We start from the raw sequence: 24,253 nt of genomic DNA on the forward strand, positions 1-24,253 counted from the left end.
TATTGGAATTCTCATGCCCTTCACTTCAGGGAAAATTTCCTGCATTACTTACATGGTAATTTCCTCCCCTCTGTTTTCTAATCCCTTTTCTAAGAACACTTCAAACAGTTTGGTTTTCCGTCTGATTCCACATTGACCCCTTAAGAAAAACTTGGTATCTTCAAATCCTAATTCCTGGAAAGGATGGACATAGCAATGCTGACTTCATAGGGCTGCTCATACAAGCCACTCAGCCACTGTCATCCACAACCCTGGGCCATAACTCAGGTCACAGGGATGCAGCTTTGCTCATTGCTTACACAGCCAACCAGAACAAAGATTCTCACATTGCCCTTTTTTTCCTTCTTTCTCCCCACTCTCTTTCCTTCTTCATCCTTCTTCCTCTCTTGTCCTCATTCGTCTTCCTCACCTCTCTCCCTTATGACCACTTTGTTCTCTTCCTCTTTCACCCTCTTCCCTTTTCCCTTAAACTTCACCATCTGTCTCCATCCTCAAAGTCAGGGACACAAACCCCTGAGCATTGTGCCTAAACATTGTACAGTGCAAATTCCACTGAAAAGGTAGACATTTTTTGACATGATACAATGCTATATTTCTTTTCTTGGGCTGCCATAACAAAAAAAGCAAAAATTTAGTATCTTAAAACAACACAAAGTTATTGCCTTGTGGTTCTGTAGGTCAGAAATTCAAATATGAATCTCACTGGACTAAAATTAAGATGTCACTAGGAGGCCAGGTGCAGTGGCTCACAACTGTAACCCCAGCACTTTGGGAGGCCGAAGTGGGATGATTACTTGAGCCCAGAAGTTTGAGAACAGCCTGTACAACATAGGGAGACCTCATCTCTACTAAAAAGAGAAAAGAAAAACAAAGATGTCAGCAGGGCTGAGTTCCTTTCTAGAGGGTCTGGGGGAGAATGTTTCCTTGCTTTTTCCACCTTCCAGAAGCCATCCACATTCCTTGGTTCCTGGTCTCTCCCTCCATCTTCAATGTCAGGAACAACAGATCAAGTCCCTCGTACAGTGCATCTCTGAAGAGGTAGATTTTTATAGTATATTTGCATTAGCTAAGTCATTAGAAAGTAGTCTTTATATGTTCCAAAGGCAAAAATCAAATAAATCAGTAAAAAGTTTCTAGTTAATTGCTAAGTTTTATTAAACACTTATTATTTGCCATTCATTTTGCATGTGTTATCTGATCGAAGCCTTTTAACAAGTCTATGTCATAGGTACTCTTATAAGCACTGACTTAGATATGATGAAATGTAGGGAAATTAACTTCTTTACTCATGGAGCCACAAGAGAGGCTCATTCACAAGTCTGTCTGGTTCTCAGATCCATGCTGGTAATTAATCTACTATGGTGCTTCCTGACAAACATTGTTCAAGGCGTTAACATAACCTGCTAGGCAAGCTCAAATAATCCAAGCACCCATACAATTTAAAAATTGCCTTGAAATTTTTCATGCCCTCTGTCTGTTTAGCAATACCTGCCTCTTCCACCTCTTTGCAAATCTCTAGATTCAGAGATGGATGAGTTCTGTCAGCTCCTCTCCATATCTTGAGCTCTCCCATCCTCATGGGAAAAGGAAATACAGAAAAAGTAGAGTTTTCCAGATTGTTTCTAGTCTGGCTTACTTCTTTTTGGATGGAAACATTTGGCAAAGTGATCTTTTTAAGGCTATTATAACAATTATATGCAGCAAGCTTTTTAGGGTTCATTTAAATAGAAGTGATTTTCATCAATTCAAGTTCCTGGTCTGCACTTCAGTTACTGTGGCTGTTTTGTTTTGAGCTGTAAATCTAGTCTGACTAATGCAGGATAATGAGCAAAGTCTCCCTGCTCTCTCTTCACTATAACTCAGCCATGTATCGTAGTACAAAATCTCGATTCTGACTTTAGATATATATTGAGCAGCTTGTCAGAAGCTCAGCTGGCATTGTGTATGAGGGTAGGAGGAGTTGCTACAATGTAGACGTAACAGAGTTTTTTTCAAAAAATGTTTTCTTTCAAGTGACTTCAACGCCCTGATTCACTTTCAACTTGGAAAAAATACCAGGTACACGATGGACTCTTAGAGCTGGATTTTGGTAAGCACAATGTATAATTCAGTATCTTTTTTTGTGAAGGCAATTTTTATTTTTAAATTTTTTTTATTTTTATTTATTTATTTATTTTGAGACGGAGTCTGGCTCTATTGCCCAGGGTGGAGTGCAATGACGCAATCTCAGTTCATTGCAACCTCCACCTCCTGGGTTCAAGCAATTCTCCTGCCTCAGCCTCCTGAGTAGTTGGGACTAAGGGTGCCCGCCACTGTACCTGGCTAATTTTTGTATTTTTAGTAGAGACTAGGTTTCACCATGTTGGCCAGGATGGTCTCAAACTCCTGACCTCAGGTGATCCGCCTGCCTCAGCCTCCTAAAGTGCTGGGATCACAGGTGTGAACCACCATGCCCGTCCTGTAAAGGCAATTTTCAAAAAGCTATTTCTATCATTTTTTAAACTGATGTGTTCTTCTTTGACTGCCACACCAACTTTATGCCTTATTTTCAACATCTTCAGGGTATTTTTTTTTTTTTTAATTATTGCTTTAAAGTCTAATGAGTCCAGGCATGGTGGCTCACACCTGTAATCCCAGCACTTTGGGACGCCTAGCTAGGTAGGTGGATTGCCTGAGGTCAGGAGTTCAAGACCAGCCTGGCTAACATGGCAAAACCCTGTCTCTACTAAAAATACAAAAATTAGCCAGGTGTGGTGGCAGTCGCCTGTAGTCCCAGCTACTTGGGAGGCTGAGGCAAGAGAATCGCTTGAACCTGTGAGGAGAGGTTGCAGTGAGCCGAGATCACACCACTGCACTCCAGTCTGGGTGACAAAGTAAGATTCTGTCTCAATAAATAAATAAATAAAAATAAAAATAAAGTCTAATGAATCATATAAAAGATACTCTAAAATATGTTCTACCCTTCAAAACTAGTTAAGTCTAGTACCTGTTTCATAACAAACAACGATCCCAGTGAATGTTCTGCTGTAATTTCCATGGTAAGAAACAGTTCTTCATAGTCATGTGGCTCCCAGGGTTCTTCTGAATTGGTTTGGAATCCAGGACAAATGGTAGCTTGTTACTTTTAGCAGTCACCACCAGGTGACCCTGTATGGTGTGTGTGGGCAGAGAGGCAGGGTCAGCAAGGTCCCTGAGTATACTGGGTTAAATAGTGCCCTCCGCTCCTCACTCAATTTATGTCCACCTGGAACCTCAGATTGCTACCTTATTTGAAAATAGGGTCTTTGTAGATATAATCAGTTAGGTTAGGATGAGGTCATACTGGATTAGGATGGACCCTAAACCCAATGACTGGTGTTCTTATAAGAAGCAAAATAAGAGATGGCTGGGTGCGGTGGCTCATGCCTGTAATCCCAGGACTCTGGGAGGCCGAGGCGGACGGCTCATGAGGTCAGGAGTTCAAGACCAGCCTGACCAACATGGTTAAACCCCGTCTCTACTAAAAATACAAAAAAATTAGCCATGCCTGGTGGCATGCGCCTGTAATCCCAGCTATTCAGGAGGCTGAGGCAGGAGAATCGCTTGAGCCTGGGAGGTGAAGGTTGCAGTGAGCTGAGATCGCGCTACTGCACTCAAGCCTGGATGACAGAGCAAGACTCCGTCTCAAAAAAAAAAAAAAAAAAAAAGAAGAAGAAGAAAGATGGCTGTGTGATGACAGAGGCAGGGACTGGAGAGATGCAGCCACAATGCCAAGAGCCACCAGAATCTAGGAAGTGGCAAGGAAGGACTCTTCTCCCTCCTTCAGAGGGAGCATGGTCCTGGCAACACCATGAGTTTCAACTTCTAGCCTCTCAACCTATGAGAGCATAATATTTGTATTGTTTTATGCTGCGCAGTTTGGGGTAACTTGTTTCAGCAGCCCTAGGAAATGAACGAACTGAGGAATCCCTGAAGGATGTCACTAAAAGGGGGCAGGCACAGTCAAGACTGTCTTCTTACTCGGGACTCCTGGGCAGAGGACTCTCAGCAGCTACTCTGTGGGCAGTGGGTGAGAGGAATGTCCTGGGGGGCCAGAGCACAGTGACCGGAGATGGGAGTATCTCATTTCAAGCAAAGTGCGGCTGCTGAGATGTGAGGAAAGTCCAAATTTGATGCAATCCTGGGAACACAGAGTTAGAGTTGCAAATTAAATAGACTCCAGGAGTAAACTGGGAGGGAAGAGCCTCCGTGACATGGTGATCTTCTCAGTATACCAGCATGCACAAATTTAGGGCCACTGAGCCCAGCCTGAAATTTCTGCAAATAGTTGAACCACAGTAAATGGAAAGATTTTCATTATGAATTATGGGAAAGTGTTCCTTGGGGAAATCCAAGCTTGGCACTCGAGCCAAGACTCCACTCTAGCTGAATTTGGTCATGTATGCTTATATAATAATGAAATTGATACACTCTTTCACTATTTGATGGTCAGAGCCAAATTATTTTTTAATGTTCGTGCTTAATATTTATTTACAAGCAGTCCTCCAGAAGGCATGGATTTCACTGAGGAGCTGACCTTGGTGAGGAGCTGTACTCCCACCACGATCGCATGACTCTGGCTGCGAGGCTGCTTTGAGTTCCTTTTCTAAAGGGTGTTAGTGTTGGCCGGTGAGAAATTATGAATGGTTACTCTCAGACACAGCTTGGATTGATCCAAGACCTAGTTAACAAAGATGCTCTACATGAGGACAGAAAAGGTAACTGTGGAAACTTTTCTTTAGTTCGGCAAAACTTTTTCCAAACGATTATCTCTTCACATGGACTTTTCTAGACCCAAACCCTCAAGGCTTTTAGAAAGTAATGATTTTCTAGTCTGGATTCAAACAAGACCTAAAGCCTCGAGTGCCTGCCAGGCCCAACAACATGGTGCGGCTCAGCGTCAAATCTGCATGAGTCTCCTCCCTTCCTTCTCTTAAAACCAACGAAGCTGGCCCAAAACCTTATTTCTGAAATTTTTATGTTTCATTTTTCCCAGAGGAATAAGTTACATTCTGATCCTATAATAATTAAATCACAAAAAAAACCATTGAGGGCATTTGCTTTGCTGAACTGATGAGATGAATGGTTAATTGTCTGGAATTCAGCTTCCTGGAAAGGAAAAAGGAGGTATAGGAAGGCCAAAAATTAATATTAAAATTAAAAACCAAAGGAAAGAGGAAAGAGAAGAGAAGAAAAGGAAAGTAAAAGAGAAAAAGAAAGAAACAAAGGAGAAAAAACTATAAAGTGGAAGAGGGAGAATGTGGAAACAATATTCCTTTGGGTTGTATATTTGTCTGCTAGGGCCACCACAACAAAATACCACAGACTGGGGGGCTTAAACATTACCAGTTCAGTTTCTTCACAGTTCTGGAGGCTGGACATCCAAGATCAAGGTGCAGGCAAGATTGGTTTCTTCTGAGGTCTCCCTCCTTGGCTTACAGATGTCCGTCATTTTACTGTGTCCACACATGACCTTTTCTCCGCATGTATACCTCCCTGGTGCCTCTTCCTCTTCTTATAAAGATGCCAGTCATATTGCATTAGGGTCCTGGTAAGAGGAGCAAAGGACCTGATGTGAGAGTTCAGCACTTGGTTCCAGCCTTGATTTCTTCCTTGGCCAGCCAATTCCCAACACCTAATCCAATATGACTCATTCCAATTGAATGACTTCTTTAGGGACCCTATCCCCAAATACAGTCATATACGGTACTTGGGGTTAGGACTTCAACATATGAATTTGAAGAACACAATTCAGTCCGTAATAGGTTGTTTGGTGACTACAGCTCGCCTTTAACAGGTTGTTTGGTGACCACAGCTATGCCTTCCCTGGTTTAAACTCTTTGGCTCATTTCTTCTTGTTTACTATGGACTGAAATGCTATAACGAATGACTTCTCAGAGCTTAGGCTAGGCCCTGCAATTAGTTCATCCTTTTTCTTAGGAGAAATTATGTCCACAATAATAGCTAATTAACGTGCCAAGTGCACATACTATGTGCATGCACTATCCTCACAACTACATCCAGTTTTCATCTTTGAGAAAAATAAGGTTTAGAGAGATTAAGAACCTTGTTTAACACCCTGAAGCTAGTAGATTCAGCACTCAAACCTAGGTCTGCAACTCAAAACTCCATGCCTTTAAGCACCAAACCATACTGCCATGCCTAGAATGGAGGAGAAAGATCAGAATGTTCTCTCTTGGCATAATTTAGCAGCGGCAAGTGGGTTTTAGCCCCTGGATAGTGTGGTGAGGTGGTTTGCTTGAAGAAGCAACCATAGTTTGTCTTTTCAAATTTCCTTAGATGCAGGGAGATTTCCACCCCCACTCCCTAAGCAAGAAAGGACAGAAGAAATACCCCTGCTTCTGTCTACCCCAGCCATTTATGCCTCCAGGGAACAGGAGCAAAGGACCTCATGTGAAAGCTCAGCACACTTGGCTCCAGCCTCGATTTCGCCCTCAGCCAGCCAATCCCCCATGGGCTCATCTTCTCCTCACTGGTGTAGTAAACCTTCTAGAGCAGTCTCTTTCCCTGGGCAGGGAGAGGCCCCTCAGGGGTCCTGCTGAGCCAGGAACCACGAGGGCAAGGATTTCCAATTCCCTGAGAACTATAGCAAGCAAATCAGTCACCTATCGAAAGCCACATTTTGCAGTCATTTTTATTGGTAAGAAAATGAGTGCTTTGATCTGCATCTCTCTGTCTTATTTCTCAATTGAGTTCAAATTCAGAGGGATGTAGGGGGTTTTTAATTGGCCTCTCATACAAAGAATGAGAGTGAATTTTGGAAGCATACAGACCTAGATTTGAATCCTAGCTCTTCACTTACTAGCTATATGACTTTGGTCCAGTTACTCAAATTCTCTGAGCTTCAATTCCCTCAGCTTCAAAGCATTAGTCATAATACCCACCACTTCACAGGGCTCTTTTAACAGTTACATGATGTAAAGTATATAAATCTATGCACCTAATAAGTATTTAACAATTGTTAGTTTCTTTCCTTCTTTTCTCTTCCTCTTAGTCACAATTCAACTTTCATGAGTTATTTTTATTAAAGAAATATATTTCCTAGTCTGTAATCCTTTATTACAAATATTTAAGTTGATTTTATGATATCTCATGGATATTGGCAATAAGACTAAACTTTTATAAATAAGTCTTACTGAGTTGCTATCTTCTGTAGATTTGGTCTTCATAGCTTAAATCTTTGAGAAGATTTATCCTACTGGAAGCAATACATCTGATGTGATTATTTCAGCAGCATACAAACTTTTTAATTGTATGATTTGGTTGTAGTAATTAGGCCCTTTAAAGGAACTTCAAAACAGAAATTTGAACATGTAAGCAATGTTAAACTTTTTAGAATCCGAAGTTATTGTTTTGCCTTCAACATATAATACTATTTAGAGAAGGTAAAAAAGGGATAAAATATTTTTAGATTTGAAGCAACAATCTTTCAGATTTCATTATTCAATTCTTTTACATTTGTTCTGATGACAGAACTAAAAGCTCAGCCTTCAGAGGCCACACAATGTTGCTTGCCCAATGAGTCCATGATTAAATGTCTTCTCACATAGAAAGAGAGCAAAAACAAACAAACAAACAAACAGCTGACAGATGAGAACTGAACATTTCTCACTGATGTACAGCATGACTCTTCGTTTGGAGGTGAAAATGACAAACAGGTGTGTGACATTGGCTTCAATAAGTACTCAATCCCCATGAGTAGATCATGGCAGCTCTGACTTTAGGCTCTGTGCTTAAGCAACTTTCTGGTCCAAGACAGAAGATGTGCCTTACCAGGGCCCTTTGAACACAGGGTTTACAAAGGCTCTACCTCAGGATGTAACAAGCTGTCATGGAGGCAAAGACTAAGTTAGACAGATCCATGGAGATTTTGGCTTAATTCCTGGCTCAAAGCTTAAACTCAGCAGTGCTGACGACGACAGGAGACAGTGGCAGTCCCAGGTGATACTGAGCATTACCCAGGGCATCTTGGTCCCTTCTCTTGGGTATAGGTGATGGTAATATTACCCTTCTCCAACATGGACTTGCTCAGTGCTGAATGCTGCCTTTCCTTCACCTTTAGATTTCTTTCTGCATTGGCTCCAGATCAAGGAAAAGTGAAATAACAGAAAATAACTCTAAGTGTTTCCTTGAATTCTTGGAGATTGTTTGCCCTGAACCAATGAGGAAGAAGGGTCTGCTGGTGGTGAGAGGGGCACACCAGCTGGTTTTTTCTGTGCCTGCAGTCCATCCTCAACTACCCACTCAGACACCCATCTTTGTTTCCCAAACTCAACACAATTCTTTAAGAAGGGTAACAAAAGTGCGGCCCTCCCCACTCTCCTGTTGGCCTAGAAGTCAGAAAAGGGAAAATAGAACAGAAACAGGGAGTTGGCATGAAGTCCCAAATTCCACCCCACTGTAGTCATACTCTTAGTTTTAAAGGATGCTAACTCAGTATTTAACCTTCCTCCTTATAATGACGTAAGGGGTTATAACTGCCATAACTTTGAACCGCCACCAGGGTTGGGGATTTGAAACAAAGTAAAGATGCCATTTCTGGTTTTTTTTTTTTTTTTTAGAGAGCAGCAAGCTGTGACTATCTTCAGTATGCAGTTTTTGAAGTGTGATAGAAGTTATTCCATTCAAAAGAAACTTAATCAATTTTTCTACAGTAATTAGTAGAAAATCATATGAGATTGTATGAAGGTTATGCACCATCTGTTTAGTGACTGCCTTTGACATTACTAATTGAAATAACTTATTGGAGCAGTAAAATGCTATTGAATGTTCCTTGCCTGGAACATGCTCAGGTTGCCAGCATTAGACAGAAAGAACTGTAAGATATAAGTAGGTGTGAGGCTGTTGACGTCATGCTTCTTTTAGAATTAAGTTTATCTGAGATTTCAAAGTACAAAAACATTTCAATAGTATATCCAATACTTCAATTGTATAACAGAACACATACGCCCTGTGACAGGGCATGTCACTGTGACAAAAGTTAGTACACCATAGCAGCAATCTTGGCATTTGCATTTTTTAGGTTTAACAAGAAAAGGACTTTAACAGATATGGATATTCAAGGCCAATCTTATGGAGGCTGATGATTTGTTAAATAATTTATTAAAGTGCACTAACTCTGAAATTATAATGTACCCCAATGTGTATACACAGGTATCAGATACAAGTACAGAGGTCTGCAGACAGGCTTTCTTTAATTAGGAGAAACTGGATGAAGCAGGAACACAGTTGACTATGCTTTTTAAAACAAAAAAAATCAAAAAGCAATTTCATTATCATATTAAATTTTTCACATATATAAGGTACAATACAATATGAAATGAAAGTTGAAGAAATGTGCCTAACTAGAATGTGATCATTCACGTTTCAACCATTACCAGCCAGTGCTACTGCAAGAAGGCCAAGTCTGCTTTCTTTCCTGTCCTTGAACACTTTTGAGTTATCCCCTGTGCTTTTTGATTACAGACAAGTCCCAGATCTTTATCCTGTTTATGGTACCTCCAGGAGCCCAGCATGAAATTCCCTCCACTGCTTCCTCTCCTGTCCCTCTTTCCGGAAGCCTTCTGAAGGTTTCATTTTGTTGCCTGCTCAGTCTCAAGTAGTCCCCATCACTGACTCAAGTTTTCTATCATTTCATCACTGAGCTCTGATAGTGAGTAATGAGGCATAAGACAAGATACTACAACTAACGCAACAGTTCAGCTCAGGAAGGAAGTTGCATCTCATCAAAGTTTTGAGGGAAGGAGAATAGAGTCCTGTAAACCAAAACACCAGTGATGGCCTAATAGTGTTCCTACCTTTGTGAGATGTCACAGAGTCAGTATCATTGACAGCTCATCCTCTTCTGAAGGAGAGCTGTTTACTCATCTCTTGGGAAGGTTCAAACTATTTTTTTTTCCTATTCTGCAATCTGTCCTTTTCAAGGCCAGACACAGAGTGAGAAGAATGAGACCTGGTCAAAAACATCTCTTTCCTCCTAGCTTCTCATCCTTGATCATTTCCTTCCAGTCAGGAAAGTTACTTTCTAGCTCACCGAACACATTCAATGGCTTCCCCACTTCCTCCTTGAACAATGATTACAGCAAGCATAGAACCAATTCACTTCATGCCAATTTTGTGACTCAGAAAGGGCACTCTTCTTATTTTTGTTACTTTGAAATATTTGGGTTTGTGGGAAATGTCTTGGAGGGTTTGCTTTTATTATTTCCTTGCACAGGGTGTTCTCAGTGCCTGGCCTCCTCTTACATTTAGGTGACAATTAGGGTCCATGCACGGTGTGTAGCATCACTTCATAGCCGCCTCTTCTCTTTCCTGATTTCCATTAAGCAGAGTTATTTACATTGTTTAGTTTTGTTTCTAACCATAAGAAAATACAGTCATGAAGGCAAAAGTGCTCATGATTCTTGGCTGTGCTCCCCTCCAGTCAGTGTCAGAGAACACCTATAGTCCCCCAGCTCCCACTCAGGCTCTCACCTGAGGTGAGAAAACATATCCACTCATGGTGGAAAATCCAAAACAGGGACAAAAAAGCATTCCTGAGCCAGGAGCAGAGTCTTCATGGTGTTGCTGATCACTCACATCGCCCCTCCAGCCTGTGCCCTGCTGGGCTCTGGGCCTGAATCTTCACGACTTTATGTCTTGGCTCTCAACACTGTGTGTCTCAGGGCTTGGCCTGGTCAATCTTTGCCCATAGTTCAAGACATAAACTGGTTACCCATAACCTTCCTTTTACCCCAAATGTTGCGTAAGATGAAGATGAAACTATGCATGTGGTCATAACCTGGCACCCATATGTGAGGTTCATGTCAGTGAAACTTTTGAAGAATGAGAAAGTGGCTGGGTAGGGCAGTGGTAGCAGGTAAGGCAGTAGCACCAATGACTTCCATAAACAAATAGCAAATTCCATCCTTCCAGGCTTGGAAAATAGCAATCTCATTCTTTTTTCCTTAGGTAAACATTTAAAAGTAAAATATCTGGAACCACACACTGGACAAAGAGACATTTGTTTTCTTTTTCTTTTTAAAAATAATCAAATAAGAAAAATTATTAACAGAAAAGAGGTTGAGCATAAATGCCCAATATCATAAAAAAGATTTGTACTTAATACACATCTCAAACAAAGTTAAAGTGTCCTAAAAACATTTAGCATTTCAAACTAAGATATTTGCAGAAAGTGTAAGAAACTAACAAACAGTTTTTGGTTTTTTTTCCTCCTCTAATGCAAAATTGCTTTTGTTGTTTGCTCATAAGATCAAGTTGCCCCTTGTTGGCACAGACAGGGGATGATATTTTAAACTGAACTGAATCAAATAAAAGATGCTGGTGGTTTCTTCCTCTTTAGGGCGTAGACCAGCCAGGGCCTTGCCAGGCCTTGGGTCTTCCCAGGGTCACCTAGGGTCATTTCCTGACCACGGAGCAGGCACTATGAAGGGACACAGTATTACTTTGATATCTTTGCTTCAGAACTTCCAGGGCACAGGCTTTCATTTGAGTTTCTGGTTGGCAAGTTCCCAGAAATATGGTCTTTTAGCCAATATAACCCACCTCAATATTGTCCCAAAGGATTCTAAAATAGATGTTAGCCAATCAGGTTTGTAACTAGTACCAATCAGGTTTGTAACTAGTTTGTAACTAGTTTGTAACTAGTACCAGTTTCCCCCCAACCCTTCTTCTTGAACCGTAGCTCTTTCTGGAAAGCAAGCAATTACTACTGAGAAATTATTTGTTTCAAACCCATGAGCAGAGTGCAGAAACAGTATTTTGAGCAGGATGCCAGTATTGTGATGTTTGTTCAATCATTAACATACTACATTTTTGGGTTGAATAGCTGAAGGTCACCTAGAAAGACGGGGACAAGGATTTTGAACCAGAAACACAGATTAGAGAATTTGACCAATTGTTTAATTTTTCAGATGACATTCAGAAAGTTTAGGATTATTAAATCTGGCCTGAGCTAAAGTTTTTGTTTCAGTATCTGGGAGGAAATGTTTTGCTAAGCAAATTAAGAGTATAATAAAATTATGTAGTCCATTTTAACCTACTAAAAAGAATAAGGTATAACTATTTTCTTTTTGTTTTATTTCTATAGGTCATTGCTTTGTTTTATAGTGAAAACAATTTTATTTCACATAGTGATTCATGTAACTTTTTTACGATAGTAAGAGAATGAAAGAGTATGTTTAGAAAGACTTGAAATTGAGTGGCAGAAGATTTTGTTTCAACATCTCACTTCTTGATCTAGCTCCATATTTTAAAATTAATTTTTATTATATTCAGTCAGTATTGATATAATTATATTATGATTGTAGGTAATTTGATGAAAAATAGCATCAAATCTAATAGGACTAGGAATGACTACATTATAACATATTATGTCTTTGAATCAGCAGTACTATATCAAACTACTTTTTCTTTACATTAATTACTGTCCTCTTTTCACAGTACAGCTGAAATAATTTCCTTTCTGGGAAGCCAAAAGGCAAAGCAGAATTGTTTCTCAGTTTAAGCAGCGGGACATTTCATATTCAAGGTGTAAGGTGTGAGGCAAGAACCAGGTGAGATGGGCCAGGAATGTGGCAGCAGGTAAGAGCCAAGCAGCTCAGCAACCAGACAGCAAGAACCCACTGTGTCTGGAAGAGGTGACCCCAGCTGGTCCCCACTATTGAGACAAGGGTAAGGTTTTCTTGAGTCTGACTCAGCCAAGAAGACCCAAGGAACAAATATTGGTGAAGCACAGGATAATCATGATTTATTATCCAAACGGGCACACCTTTGATTCTGAAAGAAGATGCCGTTAGTATTAATGCTAAGACAAAAGGCATACACCAAGCCTACTCCAGGCAATGTAGGACTTCCAGTCACCCAGGTAGAATCTAGACAGAGCTGTACAGTTTCCACATCAGAAAAACTTCAAGCAGAGAAAATCATTTACCAGCATTTTCATTTATAGGTCAGGCGGTTAAGGTGTGGGCTAAGAAGGAGACTTTCTCAAAGGCCGACAGCAAGTTACTGGCAGAATTGGGACTAGAACTAGAATTTTCTGCTCCCAGTTCAGTGTTTTTCTATCGTGCCACATATTTGCATAATGTTTTATTCTTTTCAAAGTATGATCACAACCTCACGTAGCCCCAAGTTTCCATAGGTCACAGCATTCAGGAATATAAACAGTCACAACAATAACTAACTGTTTTCCTGGTTCCTTCTCTACTTGTGATTTCAAAACTTCCAGTTTTACTTTAAATTCCCATTAAACAATTCCTAGGAGTCTCCTGGAGTCAGCTCATGTTTGTTCTTGAATGAAATCCTCCCTCCACTATGTGGAATCCATCCTTCCCCTCGGCACCCTCACACTAGGGCAGCAGAAACACCATGTGCTGGTCTGGAGGCAGAGCTGGGCTCGAGTCCCTTGCCAGTATTATGACCTTGAATACAACATTTAAGGCCTAACATTCTTCTAGGCCTGTATTTCTGTAAAATTGGCCCTTTGAAGAATTACTTTATCTACCTGTAACCACTAAATGAAATAAAGTAGAGTTGATTCTCATTGTTTGTGGCAGTTCCACTCCATAAAGTCACTCCAAATACTGAATTAGCAAACACTGAACCAAGTTCCTCATGGAAATACAGAGTTAGGTTCCTGTGAGTTACTGGTCACAATACTTTTGCCAACCAATCAATACAATTCCCTTGTTTTACGTGTGTTTCTGTTTAAAGGCATTTTATTCAATATATTTGACTGATTCTTTAACATTAAACTCCTAGCCAACAGCACTATAACTCATGCCTGGTGGAGATTTATCTAATCATGTATTCTCTGTAAGGCAGATCACAGCCTCCTTGCACACAGGAATGCCAGACAGCACTTCAGCACTAGCTTGGAGGCTACTTGAAACAGTGAAATATCTACAAAAATGCAAAAAAAAAAAAAAATGTGGTACAGAATAGACCACCACAAGGACCCCAGTTTATGGTATGAGAGCTGAAACTAAAAGGCAAAGCGTCAGGAGGAAGGTGCATTCTTACTGGGGGACTTAAATTATCCTCTGCTCTGTGCTTGTCCATGAATGACCATGAAAGCATTGCAAGTATTGATTTTGGAGTCATAAATAAATTTTAGCAAGTAGATGAATGCAGAATTTGTGAATAGTAAGGAGCGACCATATATAAAGAGCTTAGCACAGTTCACGTCATGAAACTCCCTAATCGATGTTCACTGTTGTCGTTCTTGTGTGGTTCTTGTTAGTGAGGAAAAGCCCCCTACCAAGTCCTAAGACACAGGAAAGTCACCTCTACCAAAGGAGATACTGTGTTCTCCAGGACAAACAGTAGGCGGGTCTAGCTCATTGATGAAGCCTTGCATCCCACATAAGAAAAGTGTTATAAATTTTTCCTAAGTGGTTCCACAATTCACCAATTAATGGGCTCCTAGTGAGCCCATTCCAGGTTCTCTAGAGTTAAACACTACTGAAGCCTTAAGTGAACATCATGTGGGTCTGAAATTAAACATCCCTTTCCTCTCCTGGGCCCCAGCTCTCTGCATCTCACCCTCACCAGGTGTTTATGTTATGTGTGCAAGTGCATGCTACAACAGAATGAATGACCTAACATCAAATTCACACTCAAACTTGAACACTTCCCAGTGTCTGATACAAAAGGTGCATTCAGATTTTCATCTCCCTCTTCTTAGTTTTTGTTTCTCGAGTTTCTCCTTTAACTCTCTCTGTGCATGTTCTCTCCTATTCTTGGAGCATGTTCTTGAAGTGAATTTATTCCTCCTTTGACTGCCCTCAAGGTTTTCTCTTTCCCTCTCCTCCTTGAGGCTTTGTTTTCTGGCTTATTCACTGTCTCAAGTTCCAATTTCTCCCTCCTCCAGCAGATCCCCTTTCTGCAGATCTTTCTATAATTGAGCTTGTTGTTTTCCTCTGGCCATCTTAACTTCCAAGAATGGCCTCCTCCTCGGCTTGCCCTTTCCTCCCTTGTGGCCCTCGGATGGGGCTGTTTTCTCTGGGGCAGGCCCAGACTGTCGCCTTTCCTCAGCAGGGAGGTGTCTTCTCCCTGCTGTTTTCTTCCTGTGCTTTTTGTTTAGCCCTAGCGGCTCTCTCAGTTTCCCACTTCCCCTTCCTCTCTTATCTTCATCTAAATCCATCACCCTTGACTCATGTGATTTGTAGCTTTCCATTTTGCAAAAATTGGACTGTCTTAAAATAGGTTGTACTTGAACACTCTGTGTACCTCCCTTACAGAACAGTGCATTATTACATGAATCTGGATACACTGCAAGTCACATCCTGACCTCTAAATTGCAACTCCTCGCAGGCCAGCCTGTTGTGATTGCCTACCAGTGATGTGCCTTTTGTCTTCCAATACCAGACTCAGAAAGACCTGATGCAGTTACTTCAGTTCCGGAATTTTAAATATTATGCCCAAACATTAATTTGCTCTGTGATTTAGGTACTATGATCTTTGCTACTTTCACTTCCTCTACCCTGCCCCACTTACCCACTCCACTCTCCAATTACTCTCCCACAACTGCTCTCCTTAGCATTGCCAAGCGCTTCCTAAAACATCCATCCAATGACCTTGCCTTGGTACCATTCTCCTTTCCTTCTCAGCAGCATTCAACACTGTTCATTCTTCCTTCAACAAATAGTCATTAAGTGTTTCTCTGTATCAAGCACTGTCCTAGGCACTTAGGATAGGTTAATAAAACAAAGATCTCTGCCTTTGTAAAGGTTATATTTTATTGGTGTAGAGAGGCAGAAACTATACAACATATAAAATTGTAAATTATTAGTAGTGGTTATGAATTAACTACATAGACAAATTAGTAAGTAAATGATCCAGTGTTAATAAACAAAAGCTAGAGAAAAAAGGAAAAATAGGGCAGGGTAGGGAGTCACAGAGGTGCAGGTAGGAGGAGGTTTTGGTGTTGCAAGGGCAGTTGGGTACATTTCACTGAGAAGGTGACAGAGGCTTGCAGGAGGAGAGAGAGAGAGCCATGTGGACCTCGGAGAGAGGGTGCTCCAGGTAGAAGCTATAGCCAGTGCTAAGGCCCTAACTTAGGACACGTCTGTGTGTTCAGGGAGCAGCAAGGAGGCCAGGTCACTAGAAAGGAAAAAGCTGAGGGAAGGCTCATAGCAAGGGGTCAGACAGCTACAGAACCCAGGCCATCTAAGGCCTTGTAGGCCACTGTTGATCACACTCTCCCTTGGCCTCCATACAAACGCTTTGTGCTGGTTCTCTCCTTAGTTTATTTCCTCGTTTCCATCTCCAGGAACTCCTGTCCTTGGCTAGTCCCCACACAGTTGGGTTTTCCAGGTGTCTTCTTCGCATCTTTCTCTGCTCCCTCACCATCTCTCACTTTTTGATCATATTTACTTCCTTGGTTTCTACTACAACTAATTCCTAGAACTTTTTCCAAGTCACACCTGCCTCCAAGGTCCTGTTTCTAACTTGGTATCTCTCTAACATCTCACACTCAGCATGTGACATCAGCTTTCTCTCAAGCCAGTCATTCCTGGGGTCCTTTCTATTTCCATTAATGGCAACTCTATTTCCTCGGCCACTTGGGTTTCAAATCTTATAGTTGTCATTTTCCTCCTTATCTAATCAGTGTTTAAGGGCTCTTAAATCTATCTTCAAAAAAGGAAACTTCACATGGGGATCATATATCCAATAGCATTAACTACAGTTCGCCAGGTCACTTTTAGACCTTTATGATATTGTCATATTTGCTTACCTGAGTTCTGTATTACAAACAATATTTTCATAATGAGTCTAACAAATCAGAAACTAACTTTGCTTTATGCTCGAATCATTCAAAAGTTTATAATAAAAGGCAATTCCAAGGTAAACAATTCTTGTCTACCTTGTCAACTACACACAGTAGCTATAGTTTTATAAAAACGGACAGAAAAACAGGACTTGGGTTGCAAGCTTTTCTTTTGGTGTGAGAAACTTCAGATCCTGCCGTTTGCTGGGCCTTCCCTGGCCCTTGTTCATCATTTGGGTGGCCGCGCTGCAGCCCCTGTCGGGCACTTTGATTCAGCAGTTTATCCCAGATCCATTCAGGAAGGAATTCGAGGAACGAGCAAAATCCCTGGAAGTAATTTATTGAAAGTAACCCATCCACCCTCCAACCTAATGAAAGATTTCATGGCTTATAAGTCTGAGTAACTCACAACCAGCTTCCACTGCTGAAGTCCGGTTTTCAATAGGAAGTCCATCCTTCACCCCATTCCTTCTTGCGCCACAGGGGTCCTTTATTTACTCTTTCTCCAGACATGTTATTTTCTGTGGCACTTCTTTTGCAATAACAAGAAGTCAGGTTAATCGCTTTCCCTGCATATCTCTCCCATTCTCTCCCTCCCTCCCTCCTCTCTCTCTCTCCTGAGAAGCCACTGAATGGCCTACATTTAGGCAAACCAAGAAAGACACAGTTAGACGTAGCTTCTCCCTTTTAACAAGTGTTATTTCTCCCTCTTAGGGGCACTGCCCTTCCTGAAGCACATAAATTCTCCTTTCCTGTTTGCAAAACTGTCCACTCTTCCTCCTTTGGGAAGAGGTAGGCAGGCTCCAAGGAGGGGCTATGCTCACTGCATGTGGCACGAGCTCTGTGTTCTGTTGGCCAAGATTCAAAACGAGCACTGGAACAAGACAGCATCAGCCACAGGGTCCCTGTGCAGGGTCCCTGTCCATCCCGACAAATGGACGACTCACTTCCAGAGACTGGCCACTCAGCAGCCACGCCCAAGAGGCTCCGACAGCGTCCTAATGTCAGGGCTAAGGCACTGAGGGGTTTGATGGTTCTGAGGCACTCGTGGAGACAGGACAGGGGTGGGAGGTAGAGGAGAGAAGAAAGCCAGGCTTGGACAAATAAGGCCAGAGGGGATTTCTCCCTTCCCAAGGAGCTCCCAGCCACCACACAAAGAGTTTCTGGGCCTCACAAAGGCTTTTCCCAGCTCACCAGCCTATCCGACCACAGCCTAACAGTGAGACCAGAACAGATACATCCTTAAAGCACTTAGGCTTACTGCAAAAAGCCAGCATAGGTGTGGGAAGAGTCCAGTTTATTTGGGCTAGGGTCTATGGGCTGCAGTTTCCTCACACTTGATCTTAGCCTACAGGCTGAGAATTGACTAGGTTGTGATTTCTCAATCAAATTTTGTTGGGAGCTCTGACTCTGAATTCGAGTGCCACTAGCTGCTGTATCTGCTTTGTATCAACTCCAGGTGCTCCTCCCACACCTAAGTCTGAGGTTTAAGAAGCACAGTAAAGCTGCTATGAATTCCCAGCTATGGGAACTTTCCTCAAAGCCTCATTGTCTAAACTGTGAACCTCATCATAACCTCAGTTCTGCCTAGCTCCTAACTAGTAGGTTTCACAATTTGACGTCCTCTTGCTGTGCTGTCCCACTTGGAACTGGTAAATGAGTTCTGGACAGGTATCCTTGGCCTGTGATCCCTGTAAAAACCAGACTTGCAGAATTGTTTTCAGGCACGCAGAAGGGCTTTGACCTCTAATAGCCAGGAAGGGAGCCTGGGCAGACAGGATATTCCCTAAGTATAATGGGATCTGGCAACAGGCTGTAAGGTGGGAAAATGTACAAGGGGAGGAGACACTTGTATGTAAATAGAGACTCATCTAGATTCCGGGGATATACATTTGATGGGGCAAAAAACCTTGAGAAGGCACAGTTGAAACATCCTTTGTTGGCCTGACATATTCTGTCACTGTTTGAAACTAGGAAAACCTCATCGACCAATCTGATTAGCAAATATTAATTAACTAATTCGGTGAAAATGTATTTAACTCAAATGAGCCACAGATGTAATGTTCCATTGTACACTTTATTTAAATATTTATCTGGGCAATTTGGTCAACATCTTAATATTCATTATACATATGGGCCTATTCTGGAAAGGTACATTTGGTTTTCCAGTTTGCCATCTCTGTCAAGAGTTATCCTGGGTTATGTAGCCTGTGTCATTAGTCGTTGACTAGTTAGCCTTTTAATTGTGTGAAAGAGAATGATGGGTAGAGTACGAAGAGAGAAGTTTCTGGAAATGGTGTTAAATTTTGACATAACTTCCTAAGCCATCCTCTCATTCTTTGCCGACCTGGACTACAAGTTCAAGTGCATAGATGTGCTTAGGAAGCCGACAGTGCCCTGTGCCCCCAGGGCCTTGGAGGTAAAAGTGTGGGTGCACTCAACTCCCACAGAGCTGACTCTGAGCTCACTGCCCAGACAGTTGCAATAAAACCCTCCTTTCACATGAAAGGAAAAAAGAAAAACATAAAACAACCCTGCTCTGTACCATATTATCCCAGGCAAGTGTAGGAAATCAAGTCTGAGTCACCCATTTAAATCCAAAGTGCTATTTTTAGTTGGCAGTGTCAGCTGTTATTTGACATTCATCCTGATGTCTAGGCCTTTTGGCCAGAGTTCTAGTCATTTGCTGATCATTAATGGAGTGGATGAGACAAGACTTATTAACAGGGTTCAGTTTGAGGGTACGAATTGGTGGCATAACGATCTCACCTCTTTTCTGCAGAATGATCAAAGCTCAGCAGCTAAGAGCCTGTGAACAAACATGACTCCCACCCACATCTTCCCATCTCCACCCTTCCAGAAATAGGCAGGCTTTTATCAAAGAGCTTTCTTGTTCGATGCTACTCTATAAACATAATTTGGGAAAGGTACTATTTTGAAAACCAAGACATTTTTAAAAGGGGCTTTTTTCAAAAATGTAAAGCTGGACTTCACTACTGATGTGTTTATATTCACGGATCACTCAGGCTTTCTGTGTCTCAAGCTTTGTATGTATTCCCAGAAATTTGGCAACCCCTTCTTAGGGAAGCCTCTGGAAAATGTCTTTTGTCCTCAGGCCATACAGCAAGATCCTAGAATCTGGGGATCAGGGACTACAACTCGGAAGGGACCAGGCTCAGAACCCTCTGGGGTACTAGGCAGGAGGTAGGTCCTTCAGCCCCACTCCTTGAGGTTATGTTTACTGCTAACCCTTAGGCATCCACCATGCCTTTTGTTTAATCTGGTAGATAAAGCCTTCCTCTTGTTGATTCTCATGTTCCCAGATTCCAGCACAACACACCTGCTGACTGCCAGGAAGTGCTTTTCACCCCAGGCTGACCAGTCAAGGGAATAACCACAGTCTGGGAACCAGACAAATTCAACTGCATGTCTGAAGCAATTTAATTTATCCTAATACATTTTCACAAGTGGAAAATGTGGAGGCCAGCACTGTATAACTTAGTAAATTCAAAATATGGGCAAAAACAATCAAATCTGGTTTTTCCCTGTGTGTCAGATGATTTTTACCATATTACGTAAATGTGTTCAACCAAAGGCAAAGGCTTACGTTCTCTCAGAGCTTCGTTATCATCAGGCATTTGAGTTACCAGTAAAACAATTTGGTAATATATGTCAAAAGCCATAAAAACATGACTTTTTTGTGTGCAAGTGATTCCATTTCTTGGCATTTTTTGAAATATATCCTCAGGAAATCACCATTGCACACAAAAATTTAGATGACTGAACAATCATCTTGAAACAGACCAAATGTCCAATAAGAGGAGATTTAGGATAAGTAATGATTAATTCATGTCACAGAATACAATGCAGCCATTTAAAACCTGTATCTGTGAAGAATAGTTAATTGCATGGAGAATATTCCATATCACACCCACAAAAATGATGGAGAGAGAGAAAGAGAGAGAGGGGGTTGAAGGGTTGATGGGGCGGGGGTGATGAGATTGGAATCTGGGAGACAAGAGAAGAATAGAATGTGAACAGCTGTACTTCTGATATGTGGGATCACAGGGTAGGGGCAAGGTGTGGGCTATTCCCTGGAATGTCAAGATGAGCACATATGCTCTCCAGAGGACTTGTCTACTGCTCTGTTGGTTGGTGTTGGTAAGCTATTCCTGAAAATTTTAGAGTACGGAGAAGCAAGGGTAAATTAAATTATGAGCAAATGGAGACCACATTTCCTCTGCTCAGAACAGGAAGTCACTCCACTTACGGGGCATTCTTGACATGTTTGATTAAACTCTTCTTTAATTAAAAATTAATACCAATGAAGAGTCCTTCATCTCCAAGTTTTCTTATAACCACAGCACTATGCATCGTCTTTCCTTCCCAAGTGCACTTCTTGAACTATCAAAGTCAACTTGCTTGTAATCTATTCACTTTTCAGCTCATTGAGACTGGGCTTTGACTTGCAGCACATCTTTGAAATTGCATTGACAAAGATCCTCAGGTGGCTTCCTAATTGACAATAGACTCTTTCATGTTCTCAACTACTTGGACCCACTTCCAGTTTTAACAGCATTTAACCATTTCTTGTTGAAATTTTCTGTAACACTCTTCAAAGAGGTCATTCTCACCTGGTTCCCCTTCTCTTTCTCTCTTACCATTTCTTCCGTTTCTTCTTTGCTGGCACCTCCTATTAGGCCTGGCCATTTCCACTGACCTCCTAAAACATATCTCCTTATCTTTCAAGACTTAGCTCAAAGTTTAATACCACTGTGGAGTCTTTGTTCACCCACTCAGGTTACCTACTGGCCTCCCCAGAGGTGGACTGATGTGCAGGTTAATTAAACTTCAGCATCAGAGCCCTTTATTTGCAAAGACTTGGGCCTCATATGTTCATGAGGTCCAAGATCTTTGTAAAATTTGCAGTTCTAATCTATTTTAATTGTGACAGGTTAAGTCTAGGGTTTCTTTCTACTCTGATCAGTCCCTGATCCCCTTTGTACAAGTCTCCTCAAGTTGGGTAGCTTGGAATGGCTGAGAGCACTTTGGGTATTCAGCTTAGGGAGAGTTGAATTAGAGAATCACTTATTTGGCTTTAATAAGCTATATTTATGTGGTTTATAATCACTTCAATGTCTAGTGAAGTGACACTAGCTGTCTGGTGTAGCATTGGCTTCAAGGAATACCTCCTACTGCCCATGGGGCTGCCCTGTGCTATGACGCTCAGGGGCAGGCAAGGCCAAAGGCTACATCACAGTAAGAATGGCCTGATGTGCCTAGCACTTTGTGAAGGTACTTAGGTGAAACAAGGTTTTAAATCTATTGAACTTCTTTCCAATCTTTAAGTATACAAACCTGTAAGAGAATGATTTGGCTTTCAATCAGATCTAATCAAAAATATCAATAATTAAAAAAACAAAGTTCAATGAACCATGCTGGAGGAGAGGCTGAATTATGTTTCTGGTCTCTCTATAGAAAACTATATTTAAAAGTCATTGTTACATGAAGATATTATCAAAGAGCACACAGCCAACATATATGAGGAAAAATCTAACAGAGGTCTGTTAGACAGTTTGTTAAGAAAAATACCATGTAGGGTTTTTTTCCCTCTGGATTTTGTGATGCTTATGGTATCTGTTAGATTTTTTTTTAGTTTGAAATTTGTTGTAATTTCTTTCCTCAGTTTGAATACAAATTCCCTTTTATACTTAAATTTATATTTGTAATTTAACATTTTTTTCTTAAAGAGAGTTCTGCAAATCACACTAACTTCAGGTTGCACAAAATTGAGTGCCCCTGGCCTCCGCTACAGACCCCAGATAGCAGCCTCAATTCTTCACCTTGTAGCTCCATTGCTTAGACCAGGCCCAGATGCCCACTGCATGCTCAAAAAATGTTTGCTGAAAAAGATTCATCTAAATATTGATATTTAGATTAATACTTAGATAAATATTAAATATTAAAAACATTTATCTAAAATATTATGATGTCACACTTAGAGTCCACTTGATCTTAATGAACTCAGAGAATAATAGCATTAGTACACCCTCAAAATCCAATCCCAGTTCAGAGAAATGGCCTTCAGTTTATATGCTCCTCTGCTCATATAGTGCTTCCTCCCACTGGATCTCATTTAATCTTTACCATATCCCCAGCTCCTAATAATTTAGAGACAGAATAAAGGAGAAGAGTAGGAACATCTATCATATGTGACTCACAGTATAGTGTGCAACAAAGTAAAAAAGAAATTAAAGAATGATGATGGAAAATATCTGCCAAGCACCCCTTGAAACAGTGGGTTCCTGAAATTCCATTATCTGCAGAGACTGCCCAGCAGTTAGGAGAAGAGTCAGGGCCTAATGTCTCATCTTCAGAAACATCAACTCCTTTGCTTTATGACTTTGCTTTGCCTTAAGGCTTTGCTATTTCAGGTGACAAACTCTACCCAGAGGGCTAAATTATAGCTACCCAGCCAGTTGCTCAGTCTGCAGAGTACACACCCAAGTCTAGCTTTTTCAAGTTTCAATCTACCTCTTGCTGGTCTTCTGGGGAAAAAACTCTTTACATGGGGTTCCAGATACACTTGCCTTAGGCTGAGTCTAATATTGATTCCTTTCTTAAGTCATTGAGTCTTAATTCTGTAGTCATGGCTATTTAATTTGTTCCTTTCTCTGGGTTTTATAATCAGAATCCTATGACCTCACTGCAACCTTGACCTCCACCCTCATTCAAGTTCTTTATTGTTTTGATGACTAGTCTTTCCCTAACATTTAGGTTTTCAAAACCATGGAAATATAGTCCTATTCTTTTATCCTTTGTAGATGTTCGTCTGACATCTTTATCATCAGATCCTCTACCTTGGCATCCCCTCTCTCTAAAGATATTACAAGCAAATTTTCCAAACATAATTCACATTTTGCTGAAATATAGCTCCTCTGGTTCAATCTGCTTATCCTCCATATTCTGATCCTGTCAGTCAACTGCTAAATAAATACAAAACTGACAACCCCAAGCCCATGTCTACAGTCCACTTATCCACTATACACCTACTTTCTATGAGAGAGAGAGAGAGAGAGAGAGAGAACCCACAGATGAGCTCAGGAGTTATGAATCAAGGAAAAGGCCTGGGATAACCCAATTGAGAAGTCAATAAAAGTAAACACAATATAGTCAGTATAAATAAAAGAAGAGGCCATGGGAAAAACCAGCCATGAAGAAGGCAGAATCTTCATCCAACATTCTAAATAAAATAAAAAGAAGATCTGGAAAACCAAGTTGTGAATGGCTTTCTAGAGAAAATTGAAAAATAAATCTAATGCCTTGAAGCATAGGACAGATACTTGAAACAAGGAGCAAAATAAAGAAAACATACAAGTATATATCTCAGTGGCAAGAGAAACATTATCTTCTTCGTAAAGAAAGGCCAACTAAACTGAAGAT

The 24,253-nt window shown here is 41.1% G+C and overlaps 1 long non-coding RNA gene across 1 annotated transcript; it reads right to left on the reverse strand.

Moving 5' to 3' along the window:
- Nucleotides 1-4,459: 4,459 nt before the first annotated feature.
- On the reverse strand, nucleotides 4,460-10,865 carry LOC105535505. Its single transcript, XR_001005442.1, has 3 exons — nucleotides 10,513-10,865; nucleotides 8,047-8,118; nucleotides 4,460-6,622 (listed from the first exon to the last, which is right to left on the reverse strand). It is a non-coding gene; the product is annotated as an uncharacterized LOC105535505 (long non-coding RNA).
- Nucleotides 10,866-24,253: the final 13,388 nt, after the last annotated feature.

Source organism: Mandrillus leucophaeus, unplaced genomic scaffold (genome assembly GCF_000951045.1).
Source record: "Mandrillus leucophaeus isolate KB7577 unplaced genomic scaffold, Mleu.le_1.0 Scaffold147, whole genome shotgun sequence".
NCBI lineage: Eukaryota > Metazoa > Chordata > Mammalia > Primates > Cercopithecidae > Mandrillus > Mandrillus leucophaeus.